Here is a 19,679-nt window from a genome sequence, read left to right as displayed (position 1 = left end):
GTGGGTTGTGGGTGTGGAGGTGGGTGTTGGGAGCACCAACAGATAAATATGCCTCATCATCCAAATAATGAACAAGAGGAGCGACCAACAGAGCAGGAAGGATTAGCCACTGCGAAGTGAAAGGGCGGTTTGCCTTGGGCTCTTGTTCATTGTTTTCTTTAAAACCTTTCAATAAATTTTTGAAAACCTTTTAAAAGCTAAAATTCAAAGATCAACATTAAATTAGACACTCCTCTTTCTTGTCCAGTTGCCATTATTTTCCTGAAGTATCTTCATGTATCTTCTTTTCAGACTCATTAAAGGACATGCTTTAAATTGATTGTAAACATCAGCGGGTCATTTAGAGTTGGAAACTTGATTTGTAAAACAATCCAGAGGGAGGCTAAAATGTCTGGTTGAGATGTGGAGAACAGAGATTTGTGGATGGTTTATGCTCATTTTTAGTCAATGTGGACCCACTGATCCAAACCTTAGCTAATTCTAAATTGAAAGAACAGCTAACATGCCTTTGTGGGAGACTTTCCTTTTAGACACCTTGTTACCGAAGGCATGACATGACATTATAAAATCACACAAATATTGTGCTGCTGATGACACTTGTGAGAAATCCACATTTATCACCATGTGTTGTTTGTACTTTCAGCACGCTTTGTGGCGTTCAGCTTCCTGAAAACCATGATCTACGTCAGTTATGAGCATCTACCGCATTAACACACTTGGAATACATTAACCAACAGCTTCTTCCTTTCAAAATGTAATTTTAATATTGCACACGCTTTGTAAGCTCAGCAAAAATCAAAACCCCTACCATAAGGACTACAGTATACACACACACACACATATATATATATATATATATATATATATATATATATATATATATATATATATATATATATATATATGTGGTGTAGTGGAATATTGAACAGTGAAATAACAAAACAACAAACCAGTGCCCCCGCTCCCTGCAATGCCTGTTGTTGCTCATTTGCACTATACCTAAATTTATAATGATTGTAGGTGCAATATTTAAAAACATTTTTATGTGACAATCTCTAATTTAATTGGCAGCGTAAAAAAGCCAAGAGTTTTATCTTATTAGTTGATATTTTCCACTTGACCTGCTGATCAACATTCAACGCCAAATAAAATGGAAATATAATTATAGTCAAGCTATGATCATGGTATACCCATTTCTGCTGTTTAAAATAAATTCATTAAAATTATTCAGATCATGAGTTTTAGTCAAGATGTCCTTCTGGTCTATGCTTATTATAGGTATCAGTACTGATAAAAAATAACAAAACAGCAAAAATTCCAATAATTAACATAGCATCAGTAAGTTACCTGATTTCAGTTTAATAATGTGAAACCTTTGATCCATTCATCTATCGCTTTCCACTTATCTGAGATCTGGTCCCTGGTATAATAGGTCCAGGAGGAAAACCCAGACATCCCTCATCCCAGAAACATCATCCAGCTCATTCTGGGGGATCCCAAGGCATTCCCAAGCCAGATGGTATATATAGTCCCTCCAGCAAGTTCTGGGTTTTCCTTGGAGTCTCCTGCCTTTAACAATTCATTCTAAAACAAACCTTGAAACTTGTAACCAAAACTTGAAATGAGTAGTATTTTCATCATGACCCTGGAGTGCAGAAACAATCTTTACAGATTTTTCAACAAATCCAAAATACATGTAAATTATTTTATGATTAGATGAGATAGTTGTGTTTGCTTTATATCACGTCCATTTTTCATGTTGGCGAGGCGTTTTCTAAAACAAGAGGGAAACGCATTACATAAAACCATTTCAACATTGAAAATAATTTCATAGGGAGTTCAGAATCTGGCTGCAGGCATGGGGTTGTTGACTTGTTTACCTCTAATTGCTTTCGGAGATTCATTCTGATACACGGAGAGCAATTTGACACTTTGGAACATGATCTGACAGCCTGGCAGCAGCTACAGCCCTTGGGGTGAGGAAGTGGGCAGATGTTGCAAAGTGAATGGTGCAGTCACAATTTTGGAAGCAGTTCCAATGAAATCTGATTACGCACTGCACATCTTCATGGAGCACAAGCAGCCATAATAATGGATAACAGTTAGTGTGTATTTACACTATGGATGAAACAATATTTATTAATATAGAGTAGAAAATACAGTATTATGCAGAGCTACAATTACGTAATATACAGTTACTTGCAAAATGTTAATTCCCGTAATCTTTTCACATGTATTTTTCATTTAACATCGTCAGTGTATTATGTGACACAAAGGGATGCACCTCACAGAAATAATAACAATAATTATATATATATATATATATATATATATATATATATATATATATATATATATATATATATATATATATTTTTTTTTTTTGTTTTAGAAAATGTTCATAGGAAAATCTGAACAATGTGCAATACAGTTTAATTCAGCCTTTCTAAAGACATATTCTATACAACCAGGTTTTGCTGCTATTACAGCTGCAGGTCGTTTGGGACATATTTCTACAAACCATGCATAGCTAGAGACAAACATCTCTGTCCTTTCTTTGCAAAGTTGGTCAAAGTAAGTCAGACTGGATGAAAATTAGTCCGTGAACAGTTTGCAAATATTGACTCATATTTTAGTTATACTGCTACTTTAAGGTTTTGGGAGTCACCCTAAAACTTGTGTGGTTTTCTTCCCATGTAAACTCACATTTTATTAACCAAATGAGTAACGAAAAGGTGAGAAATAATGATTTGTCCTTAAAATAATAATGTTGTCCTTAATGCTTTGCTTTCATCAAAAAAATCCCCCATCTGTAGCAATTACAGCCTTGCAGACCTTAGCCATGCTAGCTGTCAATTTGTTAAGGTAATTAAGAAAATATCACCCCATGCTTCCTGCAGCACACCCAACAACTTGGATTGACCTGAACTTCTTGCACATCGTAAGGTCAAGTTGCTCCCACAACAACTCAACAGGATTGAAATCTGGAGACTGTACCAGCAAGGTGCCATAATACCACATTAACAACTGTATTTCAAATTTTATTTTAATTGAAGAATAACAATAATTTCATTTCATTAAAAATAAGGACTTTTCTAAGGCTATGTTCACCCTGTAGGTCTTGATGCTCAATTCCAATTTCTTTCTGAAAAGAAAGAAATTGGATACCAGATACCACACAGATACCACACAGCACCGCGCTGTTTACCGGAGTAATGGTGGATGTAATTGTTTTTTTTAAAACAGGCACTCCAAAAACAGAGCATATTAGCTCTATTCTGGCCTCACTCCTTTGGCTCCCAGTGCATTTTAGAGTTCATTTTAAAATTCTTATTGTGTTTCCAACATCTAAGCCTCTTACCTTTTTCCAAGTGTGATGCCGATAACTTTACAGGAATTGTTAACTTGTTGATTACCTTTTTTGGGTTGAATCATAAAGGATGTCTATATTAACAAACCTGCGGCCAGAAGGAGCATTTGCTCGTCCGCCATGTTTTCTGCGCGGGACTGTCCACGTGGTTAGAAATATTTTCAGGTACGTCGAGCTGAAACCGTCGGCCGTGCCGAGGTGTGTGAAAGCCAAAATGACACCATTTGGCCACGCGGACCGCCACGGATGCGTCAAGCATAAAGCAACCTTTAGAGGAAGCTCACAGGGGGCGGGGCCTTTTGTTTTTGCTCCTTGTTTATGGAATAACCTGCCCCTGCACATAAGAGAGGCTTCTTTACTGCCTACCTTAAAAACTCGGCTTAAAACATATTACTATTATTTAGCTTTTACCACTAGCTAGACTTAGTTTCTGATTCAAATTGTGGATACCGGCCAGCGTCTCTTCTAGTTATTATTAGAAAGCTGTTGAGCAACGGGAGCTGACAGTATTAAGACCACATCATAGCAAGATGAAGTAAGGTAAGAAGAAAGCAGCACTGCTACTAACAATGATCTTGTATGGAGCGCTAACTGCTACTACTGTGTTGATGTGTAGTAAGAGACAGGACAGTCTCTTACTACACAAAAAAGAGGGAGTAAAAGCGACATGACTGTTCAGACTGCAGACGCTTTGAAAAATAAATGATACGCATCCGAATTGGTACCACATATAAACGTGGTAAAATTTACTTTTTTTTGGGGGGGGGGGGGGGGGGGTGTTGAAAAGTTTGGAATTGGGCCGTTCATACTGCATGGAAAAGACATGAGTTGCATATGGGGATTTCCCTCTAGTGTGAATGTAGCCTGAGTGAACCAAAAACTTATGAATGATAGAGTATGTCCTAAAGTTAGGCACTTTAAAACACGAACATAAAGTCCTGCAACATTCATGTGTCATTTTTGATGCACTTTAATTCCAAATAGTGATTGTATTGGTATCAAGGGTGTGGAATTTACTTTTCAACTAACTTAAGATTTGGTGCATTGCTAATATCACATCATTTAACTGTCTTATTTTATTTATCTTTAATATTATTGGGGCTCAACTGCTGGTGTGGGAAACAAAACTCCAAAGCTCTGTACTGACCTCAAAGTGGCTTGGGTCATTATTGGCTAGATCAATCAGTGAGTAAGAGATGGCATGGGTTTCACTTTCCTTTTTAGCCATCCAGAATATCAGGGTGGGAGAAGCATCTGCATAGTTTAACATAATGCTACAGTAATTTTACTGTTGGGTCATTGCTGTTATACCCAAGTAGCGACCGGGAGTCTGTAACAATGGCACATAATGGCTGTTGGGATCTGTGACACTTGTATGAGGAAGACTTTTGACATATCTAAAAGGTCCATGGTGCCCTGGAATATCAGATGATCAAATTGTGCAAGCTGTAATGTAGAAGGCACTGTCAGGCCATTATTTTGCTGTTGCACCATGTCTACACATTTGAAACATATACCAGATTTGGAACAGGGTGATGTGGGTGTTGGACCTGTTCCGCTACAGGTCACCCATCCCCCAGCTCTAAATATTGTACTCTGACAGGTTTTTTCCCAGTATTTCCTCGTATTTATCTCCATTCATGTTCTTACCAACCCTTACCCTACTGAAGAAAAGTACCCCCCCCCCCCCCCCCCACACACACACACACACATGTTGCTGCCACCACCAAGTTTCCAGGTGGGCGTGTTGTGCTCAGGGTGATACTCACTGTTAGTTTTCCTTCACGCATATTGCAGGCAAAAAGGTTCCATTGTGGTCTCCTCTGACCAGAGCAACCTCTTCCACATGTTAATTGTTTTCACTACATGGCCTCTAAGTGTATCTCTCTGCAACCACACCTGTACATCTTTATGGATATCTAAATGGACTAAACTTATATAGCACGTTTCAAGTCATACTAACCACTCAAAGCCATTTACACCCTAGCCAGATTCACCCAATCACACTCACTAACGCTCGCACATTCATACACTAATGCAATTCAAATTCATGTGTTCATTTTTAATCACTGATCTTATAAATTAGCTAATTTGTGTTTATAATACAAGAAAAGGTTATGAACACGTATACAAGTTACTGTTAGAGTGAACAATAATGCTTCTTCCTATCGTCCAGCTGGAATTGGACGGAAATTGTCCTGCTGTTTTTTTGGACAACAAATCCTCGTTTATCAAATTCTGTACTGCATTTATTCTTTTTCTTTTTTATTTTAACAAGTATTTAAGTTGTATTGAAATTCCCCCGCCCGTCTTAACTCGAGCGGACAGCCCCCCGTGGCTCGCTTCTCATCCACCGCAGATCTGCAAATCACTATGGATGGCGTGTCCATCACCTCCTCACCTCCTCCCTCTCCCTTCCTCTCCCTCCTCTCATTCTTGCGAGGCACTGGCATGGTCCAATTAACATCCCAGCGATGCATCGTGAAGGGTGAGCCGGCCTGGCAGGCGTGCAGCACACTAATGTTTTATCAGTGCCACGCATCGGGGTTTCTCTTTGCACTGCGACACCGACAACTACCTGACACGACTCGCCTTTTCCCACCCTGTCAGGACTCTACACAGCTTCTAAAATAGACCCTATGAGGTAATCTATGCAGGGAATGTAAATGAGCATTCCTCTCTGGTAATGCTGTGGCTCCACATAAGAGTGGAGAACATGCAAATAAAAACCTTTTCCGCTGTTGCTGTGTTCAAAACCCTGACATTTTTAAGTTCATTCCAATATTGTCCATCGGCAGGCGTTCGCTGCATTCTGCCGAGCTCTCCTCCGGCTCGCTGCTGAATGTCTGCCACCCTATTCTGTGTGATTTGCTGACTACAAATGTGTAAATGAAATGCCTGAAGCTTAAAATGTAAATCTGGCAGGGGGTAAGTGTGATACGAGACGCACCCAGGTGAATAAAACGCAGCTCTTTCCGAGAGAGGTGACGCACCCAGAGTGAGACCAAAAGGCACTACCCATCACCCCGACGCTTTAAAGCAGAGAACAAAAATGAAGCACTTTGAGGCAGCCCCCAGGATGCCAGGCACAAACGCACAGCGATTACATAATGACGGTTCATCTTTTACAGCTATTTAAAAAAAAGAAAAAAGAAAAAAAAGTCAACGTCTCTGAGCAAACACTCACGAATGGGAGATGGAAATCCAAACCCTCTAATAGAGCATTAACTATTCATGCAGCATATTGGCAATCAAATGGCTCTGTTTTCATTTTCTGCAAAGTCATTCTTCCACTAAAACAATGGAACAAATATGCAGATGGAATAATCTCATATCCATCAAAACTGTGAGCCATTTTTTTTACTTAGTCTTACAATATTTTTTAAGCTTTTAAAACATTTTCACTTTCTGTTTGTGTTTAGAAAAAAATTGTGTTTTGTTTTGAATCAAATATAGAAGCGCAGATTTTCTGTTGCCAAAACACAAATTCAAAATCTCATATTATAAGGCTTTTTCAAAGCACCTCTAGCCAGGACTGAAGCATCTTCTGGCTCTGATTGTTTGATTTCGAAGACGAACTTGGGGACCTGGACCTTTTCATTATGCAGAGGCTCTTAAGTTGTTGTAGTAAGCACCACTTTATCAAATTCTAAGGTTTCCAAGTACTACCATGCTGACAGACAGGAATAAAACAGGACTTTCAGTAGGGCCAGGCAATATGGGGGGGGGGGGATCCTCTAACAATAATATTTTATATATATTACAATATTAAACAAATTGCTATTGTTGTCAATCTTTAATTCTTCCTGGTACTATTAGATGAGATCTGAACATATGAGAAGGTTATGACTTAAAGATTCATTCCCAAAAGGTGAACATGTCATTGGACATTATTTCACTTGGAGGGACAAATAAAAAAGGTATATATAAACTAAAATCTCCAAGCATTACGAGAGAACTGAACAAAATTTAATATTCTTTTGTTGATGTCAAAAAAAAAAAAAATAGACATTGAAATATGAATTCTCAAAACCCTTCCTTTTTACAGCTCCTTTAAATAGTTTATTACAGTAATGCATAAACTACTGCATCTGTGTCGCTGTTCGGGCTGTTCGCTGCATCTTCCGTCTTTTCTTCTATCTGGGCACTCGTATTTTTCCTGTTTTTCAACGATGTCCTACCTGTAACCTAGAGAAAGAGGCTAACGCTGGGCAAGCATTAGCCGTTAGCTCATCTGGCTGCCACTGTGCTGTCTGTGTCAACGTTGCGTAGCTCTATCCCAGCCATGTGATTGGTCCAGCACGGAGAAACTCTTTCAATTAATCAATCAATTATGATTGATAATTGATTGATTTCAATCAATCAATTATGATTGGCTATTCATCTTATCTGTATATTAAATGTCTACATTAACCCTTTCTCATATGTCTATCAAGGAAAAATTATTTCAAGATATACAATTGTGGCGTTTTATCGCCCAACTCTAACTTTCTGTTTTTTTCTACTTCAAAATGTTAAGCCATATGAATAAAAAACAAAAAATTTAAAATAATGAAATATATTAACAAATTTTGCATAAGATATTAAAAAAAAAACAATTTCCAATGAGTCTCAAATGTGCGAGGATACCTTCCCACTTATTCCACTTAAAATAGGTCAAATCACACACGGGTGCATCATGTCAGGTGCACATCATTACAACATTGCTACATCAGACATTGAGTTTGTTGTGCTCATGACTCGTCAAGTAAGAGTTAACACCACATGCAAGGATCCAAAGAGTTTTGAGGCCTTCAGAAAGAACAATGTTTCAGCTTGTGACTCTTTAGAAACTTAGACCATTTCAGCGAACAGTCTAGAAGAAGAAGACGCTCAAAACAACTGCCAACATGCGGAGATTTGTCCATCCATGCAGGTTCCTTCCCAAGGTGGGCCATAAATTGCTAAAATAAATGTTAGAAAAGCCTAGAATATCATCACAAGAGCTGCAGCAGGCTCATGCTACAGTAAATATGTGCATGTTTGTACAATCAGAAAGAGACTGCACACATTTTACTTTTATATGAGGTGTGCATAGGAGGTGCTGCTCTCTAAGAAAAATACGAAGACCAGGCTGAAGTTTGCTGGAGCGAACACAGACATTTTTGGAATTAATCAAATACATCTCATACAGACCGTCAAGCCTGGAGCTGGAAATGTCATGCTTTGGGGACGCTATTGCAGCAGGACCCCGGCCAGATGAGAATCAAGAAAATGAAAGTCCTGGGTCAAGTCAAGGCCCAGATGTTGAACTCAATAAGATGCCGTAGGGTGGCCAGAAACAAGATGAAGACTCAAGAAACCCCTTCAAATTTCTCACAGCTGAAAGTGAGGAGTTGGGCATATTTTTGTCTCAGACTGATAGGAGTCTGTTAGATATCCAAAACAGGCACGTCTATCTACCACTAATTCAATTCAATTCAAAAATACTTTATTAATCCCAAAGGAAAATTAAATGCTGGTGTAACTCATGTTACATGGGGTTTATTCAATGAGTTATACTGTAGATGGTGATGGCTGCAGGCAGGAAGGATCTCCTGTGGCGTTCTGTCTTACAGCTGATCTGGAGAAGCCTCTGACTGAAGACAACACAGTGTAATAACCAACATGTAAACATTTCTAATATTAAAGAACTGAATGTTGAAATTGTTCTGCTTCAACAATGGTTAATTGTGAGGTTTTTTTTGTTTTGTTTTTTTTTTTGCTTTGAAGATGAAATTACCTAAATTTAAGAAGTACACCTTTGACAAAGCGGTTGTTGCCATTTACTTTATGTAGAGAAACTATAGCTCTTTGCTTCTGACAGTGTCGTTCCAATCAAATAACCCTCAAGCAAATAGTAACAGGTGGCCATTCATAATAAGCCTGTTCTACTGGATGTTTCTTCATGTTAAATGGTAAATGGGCTGATTTAAAAAAAAGCACCATGCATTAGAGCCACATTTAGCCAAAAACACTAATGCACACACGTTGATATGCCGATAAGGAGACCAGTTGGCAACTTGGGGTTAAAATGTGGCTAGAGGAAGCTGCAATTGAACCCACAATTTTGGATTGCAAGATGCCAACTGAGCTGCAGTTTCCCACAAAATGCAAGTGGTTTCTTTCCACTGTGCATTGTATCTGAATCAGACCCTATAAGATTGTAACGACTGAAGAATCCTACAACTTTATTCCATGATATTTGACTGTTTAACACATCTTTTGAGTTCACAAACAAGGGATTTTTTAGCATCAATTACGAAAACATCCTTAGAAAGGTATTTGAGGAAATCATTAAGCATCAAGGAATCCCTAAAACTGTTGCTTTGTGCTTTCCTTGAAATGAGTGCAGGAGAGGGTTTTCATTTATTGTGTGCTCCTGAGATGAAAAGCATAACGCCATAATGCAGCAGCCCACTGGAGATGGTTGCCCACAATCAAACTTCCTTTTACAGTGCTGAGAGCTCTTAAAGGAAATGCTTTGTTGGTCATTCGTCACTGCCAGAGAGAGTAGGAGATGGATCATTCTAATGTTACTCTCACCCATACTGAAGAAAACCATAGTGCAATAATGTCAAAGTGATGCATACTACTCTGGCCTACTGTAAAAAAAAAAAAGAAGGGGGGAAAGAAAATCGACATAAACACATATAGATGAGAATGTGACAAAGACCAGATCACTAGAAAGTCTCAGAATGTCCTTGATAATTATATTCTGATATCATTGGTGAGGAGCATCAGTGAGTCTGATCTGAGGTTTTTTTGTGTACAGTTGGAGTTCTATGGAAATGCTTAATCTCTGAGTTCCCCCCCCCCCCCATTTTGGTTAAAAAGCTTTACTATGTAATTTTGTTTAAATTATGAGGTTCAATACAAACGTTTTATTATGAAACGCATCACCAACAACTTAACCCATAATTGCAAAGGCTATACCGAAAAAAAAGTTTATATTTATGAAGTGGAATTTGGAATACATTTTTAACAGCACCTTGTTTCATTACAAAGGAAGCTAAAATGAGGCAAATATGACGACTTGTCCAATCGAAAAGCTCGGCGCCCAAACATAAAGATGGATCTTGATAAAACAGCTGGAAGCCACAATAATCAAAATTAACAAATATTTGGAATACATCCCTATGTGTACTATTTGCAAAATATTTACTAACATTTGCAAAATCCACTTTTTTAGGTATTACGTACATTTTGTTGTGTAAGCAGAGTCTCTAGGAGTGCAGAAATGTTCGGTGTAGCGTGTCTACGTAGATATCTTCAGATTCTGTTTTAGTCATTTTTTTTCAAGCCGTTCGGTTTGCTCCATATTCTCTATTGAATTTTTCCATCAATTACATAACAGCATTTTGTTGAACAGCTCAACAAGGACATAGATTTCCAACATCAATTTTGCAAACCTGCCGTTTTTATTTATGTTTTTTCGCTGCAAATTTGTAGTCCAAGCTCAAGGATACAGAAGATACGAGTGGATAAGTGAAAATGTTCAGTTGTTGCATGTGTTAACCCATGCAATCCATTACACTGTCCCCTTCCATACTATAAAAATGGCCAGAGTGGAGTTCTACTTTGTACAGACTACCCCAGAAAGATTTTAAATGTGAAAAGGCATTAAAAAGCATGACATGCCCCCTTAAAACCTCCAATGACATTCAACTGTATTGCGACGCTCTTGTAAATGGAAAAGCAGGATATAGCCATTCATATTTTAACAGATTTAATCAAAAGCTGATCCAAGTCACTTTGGGAGTAGACAGGCGGGGAAAAAAGAGATAAAGCTGAAACAAGGGTGTTTAAATGAATTATCAACGCTGACCAAAACATTTTACTGACTTCAATGGGAATATCAAAACAAAACCCATTGAGGGATGATATAATTTGCACTAGGTGGTGCTCTGTTTTCCCCGCTGTGAGCTGCTCTCATTCCTAGCCGCCAATTTCCTCTTTCACTAATTCCAAATGAACGGCTGCATCTGCTGCCAAGAATCTAAAACGTGGCGTTTTGTGCACGTTTGATGCTCGGCGGGAGCACTCGTGTTTGTCTGAGCACAGGACACGTCCCTGTCGGGGTAAGCATGTCTATGAAACGCAACACCAAAAATTCTATGCATCATTTATGTCTGCAAGCCGCGCGACGACACGACGCGGCCGCATTCGGAGCAGGGGATTAGTTTACCTCGTCACATTCTGGATTTAAAGAAAAGATGGCATCACTGACAGGGCTCATCAACACTTGCCTTTCCAAAGCCATATTTTCCCCCTGGAATAAACAGCCACTGTAGTCTAAGCCCTGAGTGGCAGGATGAGCCAGTCAGTGACCACTTTTTGTTTGCCATAATGGAAAGAGGATGTTGGGAGGAAAGGGCGTGATTCATCTTTTGAAAAGCCTTGGAGCTGGGCTGTTGTTATAGTAATGCACTATTCTTACTCCTGTCTAGTCTGCGAGTGATGTGACTGAAACTATATTGGCCTCTCTGTAGCCACCTGGAGTGAGCCAATTCTAAGGTGGACCATGAATCCTAGATGCACCGTGTTTGTGTGAGGTTGTTTGCACTCAGCGTAAGAAAGCTTATCCAGGGCTCGCAGTAATAGCTTTCTATTCAAAAATATGCTATCTTTCATTCAAAGGTAAAATAAACTGACCTTAGCAGGCATGATGAGATTCTGGTTTCAAAATATTACGTTTATATATATATATATATATATATATATATATATATATATATATATATATATATATATATATATGATGGTCTAATAGATTATTACTGCCAGCTGACAAGATTTGTCAGAATTTCATGCCAGTGTCAGCTAGAACTCCAGAAAATCAACTGAACATTTAAAGGGGGTGGATTTTATTTCAACCAAATGTAGTTGTGCATCAAATGTAAGCTTGCTCAACTTTTTCTCCTGGGTCCTGAAACGTTAATGTGGGTAAAGTGTGTTTCAACTGGTGCTCCTCTTCAGATTTTTACATTAATTTATTTAAAACAAGGATGGTGCATATTTATGGAAAAAAAATATGGGACGCAAAAAATCAGAAAAAAAAACAATATCATTGCAATGCTTTTGCTGAAAATTGCAGTGTTTATAAATTGGGGTTAATTCACTTTTTGTCTTTGTTTAGTATTACATAAGGTTTCCAACACTTTCAGTGAGCTTTCACACTTTAGTAACTAAAGTCTACATCAGGATTGGGATTCGATGCACTGTGCAGCTCTAGAATACACTGTACTTTTTAAATATGCCAGATTATAGCTTCAGGCTGTTTTCCATCTGCTTGCCCCTTGGCAGGTTGACGTTAACATGCATACATAAGACACAAGACATATGACAGAAGTCCCTCTGAAAATACCCACACATAAAATAATAAACCCAAGTTGAGACACATGCCACACACGCAGGAAAAAGTAGATGAAGCAGACCGACAATGGGGTTGACCACAATGAGCCTGACTGACGAATATATGTCCATAGCTAATGTACATAGAACATGATTAAGAAATGAAATGAAATGGAAAAACCTATGGCACATATTCAATATGACTGAAAGACTTAAACCTGTTGCCCACATTAACCATGATCCCTAGACTGATCCAAAGAGTTCGGATCCAAAACACGTAACATTTAACCCAATACTAATTTGTGGTATCCTATTCTATACAATATTACCTAAAGAAAAATGTGAAATGTTTAGGAGAAATCCCTTCATTCCACTCACACAACTGCACAACTGGATGATCCTGGACTTACCGCTGCTTGCAGCAATAAGTGGGGGTAGCACTGCTATTCTCCTCAGGACAGGAAATTATACACATTGTTTCTGGCAAGTCATTTTAGAGGAGCAATAAAGTCATTTTAGAGGAGCAATAAAGTCATTTTAGAGGAGCAATAAGCCGAATTTCACCACTAGGTGGGCTGTTCGGCAGGACAGAATATATATATATATATATATATATATATATACAGTATATATATATATATATATATATATATATATACACTGTATGTATATATATATATATATATATATATATATATATATATATATATATATATATATATATATATATATATATATATACACACGTTGTTCGTTTTCTGTTTTTTCATATATGATTGTTCAATACAGTTTAAACAGAGCACTTAAACTGTTGTCAGGACAGACAGATGTAGAACTAGAATGTCAAAGTGCTTTTATTCTTAATAAAAATAGGTGCATGAAAACGTACGTCTCAATCAGGTTAATTGATTTTTATTTTTTTTGCCAATCATATTCTAATGATTCTTCCTTTTTGAAAGCGAACATATTTCAGTCCAATCAAGGAGTTCTGTGCATGTAAACATAGCTACTGTTGCATATCTATAACCCGGAAGTGGCCCAGACCGTATGTTTCTATGTAGTTTCCACGGGAACATTTCTTTGCACTTCTCTGGTACCCAAACTTTAAATTTCTTCATTTTTGCTACTGAAAAAATGAAAAAAAAAAAAACAGCTAAACTTTTCTACTTTTACTTGGTATAAATATTTCCGGAAATGTTCTTCCTTCTGCCCTCACACAGAGCTGACTCTTTAATACTACCCTGCAGTTAAAATGAGTTTAAAAGTACAAGAACAATAGGGTGGAACATTGTTTTTGTAAAAAAAATGGTATACCTGCAGAACTCCGGTCCAAAACTTTAACTTAGACCAAAGGAAATTCTTAACAATGGTTTCCCAGGGAATCAGATGTTCTATGTGCTCGCTATGATTGTTATTGCATCACATGTAACTGACTTGTAACATTCAAGGCTGTGTCTTGAAGAAACAATGCATCACACAGCACCGCTGTCTTCAGAGGCACCGATGATGGCCCAATTAACCGCGGCACTCCCTGGGCCACACAAACATGCACGATTATAAAAACAAACTGTGTCAGTGGGACCGGTTTTTCATTTCAGAACATCTGCAGTTCATCTCGGATTACTAAGGGGCAGGTGATGGCCTGCACACGTTGAGGGGTGCTCCATCATTTTTTATAGGTGGTCACTGATGCTCAGAGCAACTGGTAATCTCAGCTTCCAAATGGTAAATTATTGCTCTGTCTGGCTTTTACTAGGATGATTTTATGTGGGTGTGTTTTAGCAAACCATTTTCCCAACAGGGCTGAAGCATCTGAAAATCAATTGAAATGTTTCTCCAAACCGTTGGATTGGCAAATATCCGCTCTCTAATTGAACTTTTAAGCCATTTCTGTCCCCATATACAGGGCTTCCCTGACTGATTGCTTGTTTTTGCTTTTTTTTGTCAAACCTAAATGTTTCTGATCGTCCAATGAAGAAATATAACTCAAATAAATACTAAATAAAGTTACAAAATAATGATTTAAAACTGCGCCCGCTGCCATCAGGCGTGTGTATTCGCTGTTGATGAATGTTTTACACAGCTGGCTTGATTTGTTTGCTTAATTGTTTTGATCCAGCCATACTGTTTTGAGCAAGAACGACTGTTCAGACATGCCACAGCATCAAAGTTGGATTTTAGTCCAGACTTTGATTAGGCCACTTCGAAACATACATTTTGCTTTATTTTATTAATTATTCAATTGTGAAATTGCTAGTGAGCTCCAGATCAGTATCACCATGATTAGAGTACAAAATAATGCATATTTATTCCTGTTATGTAAAGGAAAGAGAAAAATGGAAGCAAGCAGGTACACATTATCTTAATAAAATACAAATGAAACCAAAGCAGACACTTCAATAAATGGTATTAGCACTTCTGTTATTTACTCTTTTGTTATACAGGATAGCACAACTTTAAAATTACTATTTTATGTCTAAATCGGTCCTGAATTGCCTTGTATTTATTCTTGATTACCCTAAATAAGGCAACGGATCATGCTGTAATTGTGTGCAATTCTCTGTTCTTTAGTTGAAAAAGCCATCTTTTTTTCAAAGAAAGTGTTGCCAAGGTTGAAAAAAGTGGTATTGAGTATTTTTTTGGGTAACTGTATTCCGTTTGTAATTTCAGTAGCAAGACGATCCTCGTGGATTATTGCTCTCATTGTGTCTGACCGGAGTTCCAAAAGTCTTTAAAATGTCTTTGTAACCCTTTGCAGACTGATAGACGTCAATGAAGTTATTTTTTTGTCTGTTCTTCAAGTTCTTTTGATCAGAGTGTTTTGTGATCATTTTTATATATACTTTTTACCTACTTGGTATCTTGATTATACAGGTTCAGCAGCAATCAGACCTGGATGTGGTAATTCATAGTTTAACAGGAGGTCTCGGGTTATCTTCATCGACATTAGGGTCATTTTTATGATCTTAAAGGAAATCTGTAAGGAGGAAAACCCTTTTTCCAAATCACCATAGATTAACTGAACATTTCAAATTGCCTTCAGGTGTAAAATCAGTGATTTGCATATTGTTGATGGCCTGTGCCGGATTGGTCCAGGGTGCGCCCCACCTCTTGTCTAATGCCTGGTGAAGATAAACACCATACAAGGACAGGTATTGATGATGGATGGATGCTTCTGCTTTTGGTAAGCTTGTTAAGAGATTCATATGGCCTTTTCCCACTAAAAAAAAATGTCTAAATATCACAAACTGAACAGTGTTCATCTAATCCCATTAAGCCTTAAGTCTCAAAACGCTGATATTTTTGTACATCTGTTGTGAATTAATCTGTGTATGTTGATATTCCAAAACGTTGCACTTGCCAGATTAAACCGGGCATCTGACCAGTACATTTCAAACTCAAGCACTAGTTGTTTGATCTTGCTTCAGAATTAAGTGAGCTTCCTCGTCTCACTTTAACACCGTCCGTCAAAGCGTTGATGGCGAGAGAGACTCTGAAAGTCCCCACAAGCTGGTTTCCCCAATTTCAGCTAGCTGGGATTTGTTATTTTCTGTCCTACCTATTAAAGAGAGGCGGTCAAGTTTTGCAGAGGGTTATGAAAGAAATGTCTAGAAATTGCAGTAAATGACAAACTCGTTTGGGAGATTGGTGAGCTGTTAGGGTGGGGGCCTTACGAGGCTCCTTTACGAGGCTCCTTTCAAAATATTGTTACAAACAACAGCATAGTCATTGTGTTTTTGTATGTGTTCTCAACAACATTTTTTCTCATCTATTTGGCAATATAATGTAAAAGTACGATTGAGGAACCTGAAATGCTTACCAGGTTAATTGTAAAAATGACGAGATCTTATGTGATAGTTCAACACAGAGTAGTGGGTATGAGTGAAAAGATAGAAAAAATGGCAAGTTTTCAGATGTTCCTACAAATAAAAACCAGAAAATATAAAACTGTGGTACATATTTGTACTTAGTTCATTTTACTCTGACACCCCAAAATAAAATACAGGACAACCAGCTGCCTCCAGAACTCAAAGTAGTAAATATGTAGTAGTTTAGTGTAAATGAAAACCTGTTATGCAAATGCATCATAGTTTTGTTAGAGAACAGTGACACAAAGACCAAGGAACACGGCAGACAGGCCAACAGGAAAGCTTAAATTATACTAGGTCCTGCAGTATCCAAAAACCCTGAGCAGAGTGCTGATTGGTCCATCATTCAAACACAGAAACGTATGGCACATCTGCAAAGCTGTTAAAATGTGGCCATCCAACCCTAACAGAGAAGCAGCCAAGAGCTCCATGGTTACTCTGGGGGAGGCACAGAGACCCACAGCTCAGGTAGGGAAGTGAAATGTTTAATGCACTGCACACATCTGGCCTTTATGGAAAATAAAGCAAAAAGAAAGTTTTCCCTGAAAGAAAGCAACAAGGGCTCCCCCTGTAGTTTGCCCAAGCCACACAGGTCCTCTGGTCAGAAGACACGGAAATTAAACTTTCTGGTGTGATGGCTATGTGTCACAAACAATCCTCATGGTGAGCAAGGAGGTAGCAGCATCATGCTAAGGGGACAGTTTAAAAGACAGGAGAACTGCTCACATGTAGAGCTAGAGGGAAATGGTTCATTTATGTCAGTGGCCTGAATCTAAATGTATGGCACACGTCTCTGTTTTGTATTTAAGATCTTTTTTTTAATCATGTACTGTTTTCCTTGTTTCTGTTGGCTCATCACAAAACAGCTGCAATGAACTCTCAGTTGTGACATGATGAAATGTGATTAAATTTGCTTTGCCTCGTAAAGAGCTGACACCTGTACTGATGATAAAGTTGCTAATCTGTTGTTGCCAACCAGTCTGCATGGATAAGCATGACACTAGCTGTAACCTTCAGAAACCAGGAGCCCTAAAAATGTCCCAAGGCCCCAGTTAGGAGGAAAAAAAATCCAACTTCACCTTCACCACTTTTTTCCCCCCTTCTGCTTTCCAGTAACAGAAGAAATCCAGATTTGCATAGTGTTCATTGGGTTTAGACAGCTGCAGCTAAGTCCATCCCACATTGTTTTTTTCTGCAAACAGAGAACGAGTCCTTTACCCACGGCAGGCAAAACACTAACGATGAGCTGAGCACCTTTTGAAGAATGTCATGCAAAAAAAAAAAAAAAAAAAAAAAAAAAACTGGCAGCAATACGGCTCTCCCTGTGCTCAGCTGAAGCCCGTCAACGCAACATTAAGCAGGAGGACACTTTGCATCGCATCTTTCCGCTCACGCATGCACGCTTCTCAGAAATTCAGATGGCACGCGTCTCACACTCGGTTCTGTTTTCCTCCCTCTAGCAGGGAACTGGACGGAGGCTTCAACGTATAGGCTGCGGTTGCTCAGAGTGGACTCCTGATTCCTGCAGTGCGCGTAAAGCCCAGATCTGGCCACACATTAGAGGTGGTGTTGGTGGAGAGGATCGGACACCCTCAAGACTCCCACTCCGTTATTCGTCCTGTCAATCATTCATAACTACGCCGTGGCGGTGTGTGCACTCACTACAGCAGCAAAAAAAGAAAAAAAGAAAAGAAAATCCTACTGGTGCGCACTCTGCTTCCAGTCCATGGCGTTATGTATAGTGGCACAATCAAAACTCGCCACGCACACAAGCACGCACACACCGCACTTCATTTTATTTCGCCCGACTCAATGTAACTGACCAGCAGAAGCCAATTTGCGGCAGGCACACGCCCGTCTAAGCCGTGCGCACAGGCGCAAACTTCCCATCGCTTCCACAGACGGCATAAAACTTATTCCTTCCCTTACCTGTACGCGCGCACCCTCCACGACACACGCGACAGCTTCCGAGCGCAGAAAACGATGCACGAGTTTGAGTTTGCTCCTTATTTATCCGCCCTCCTCCAGTTCCCTGCCTCAGTCAGCCCGCTTCCATCCTCACCGGAGCAAAGCTCTTCTGCGCGGCGTGCGGAGAGAACCACTCTCTGCTCCTCTCTCTTCTTCTATCCGCGTGCGTGCGCGCGCGCGTGGATGTGTGCGCGCGTGAACGAGTGAGCGCGGGCACCGGCTCCGCGCACGTTCTTCCAATAGAGCGCGGACACTGCGGTGGCTCAGGCCGATAGACGGCGCCCCATTGGTCGGTTTGCGGCTCAATCCTCAGCTGCAGCGCTCGGATCCTCCCCCCTCTTCCTCTCTTACCTCCCTTCCTCTCTATTATCTCCCCCTCATCCTCAGCTCCTGTCTTTCTCTGTTAACACGTGATTATATAAGATAGTGATCAGGAAGTGATACCTTACCCCCCCCCCCACCACCACCCCCAGCCCCCCACCCCTGTCTCCCCTCATTCCTACTTTCTCACATACTCACACGTTTAGACTCACACAGCCCACCTTCAAAGGGCTTCTCAATTGAATGCAGAGCATCACAATCCTGAATGGAAAGATAGATGTGGTCTAAACGAGGAAGATGTGGTTTAAAACGTCCCTTAGATGTAGCTCTTTTATGAATACACATCCATTGTGAGTCCATTGGAGAAATGTTATAAATAACAATCTGTAAAAAATAACCAATGCTGTTTTACTCATTCATCAAGATGTACCAACAGCAATGGTTTTCTCGAGTAGAAGAAAGTGTAGTATAAGCCCTTTTGGTTGAAATAACTTCAGTTTGACACTTCTTGTGCCTACATCTACCATCTCTGACATCAGTCTTAAGAAAGTTTTCTCCACTCCATTTAACAGCTGTGAGATATTTGAGGGGTTTCCTGAAAGTACAGCATGTTTCCTCAGCTTTGATTCTAGCTGGGACTTTCCATTTCCTAGTTTACCTGAGTGTTCTGGGTCATTGTTGTGCAATTATTTGCTTTTAGGTTATCTATTATTTATCAAATAACTCTCTGTCTGTTAGGTATTGTCCGGTGAATACCAGCCAGATTGGCTTTCCTATTT

At 39.2% G+C, this 19,679-nt stretch overlaps 1 protein-coding gene across 1 annotated transcript in view; it reads right to left on the bottom strand.

The window, feature by feature from the left end:
• LOC105931190 (cadherin-18) overlaps positions 1–18,763 on the bottom strand; it is a 238,375-nt gene extending 219,612 nt beyond the window's left edge. Inside the window, exon 1 of the mRNA XM_021320146.2 lies at positions 18,541–18,763. The gene's annotated coding sequence lies outside the window, so the exon portion shown is untranslated. The remainder of the gene's footprint in view (positions 1–18,540) is intronic.
• Positions 18,764–19,679: the final 916 nt, after the last annotated feature.

Source organism: Fundulus heteroclitus, chromosome 21 (assembly GCF_011125445.2).
Source record: "Fundulus heteroclitus isolate FHET01 chromosome 21, MU-UCD_Fhet_4.1, whole genome shotgun sequence".
Classification (NCBI taxonomy): Eukaryota; Metazoa; Chordata; class Actinopteri; order Cyprinodontiformes; family Fundulidae; genus Fundulus; species Fundulus heteroclitus.
This window is presented reverse-complemented; position numbering and strand designations above follow the sequence as displayed.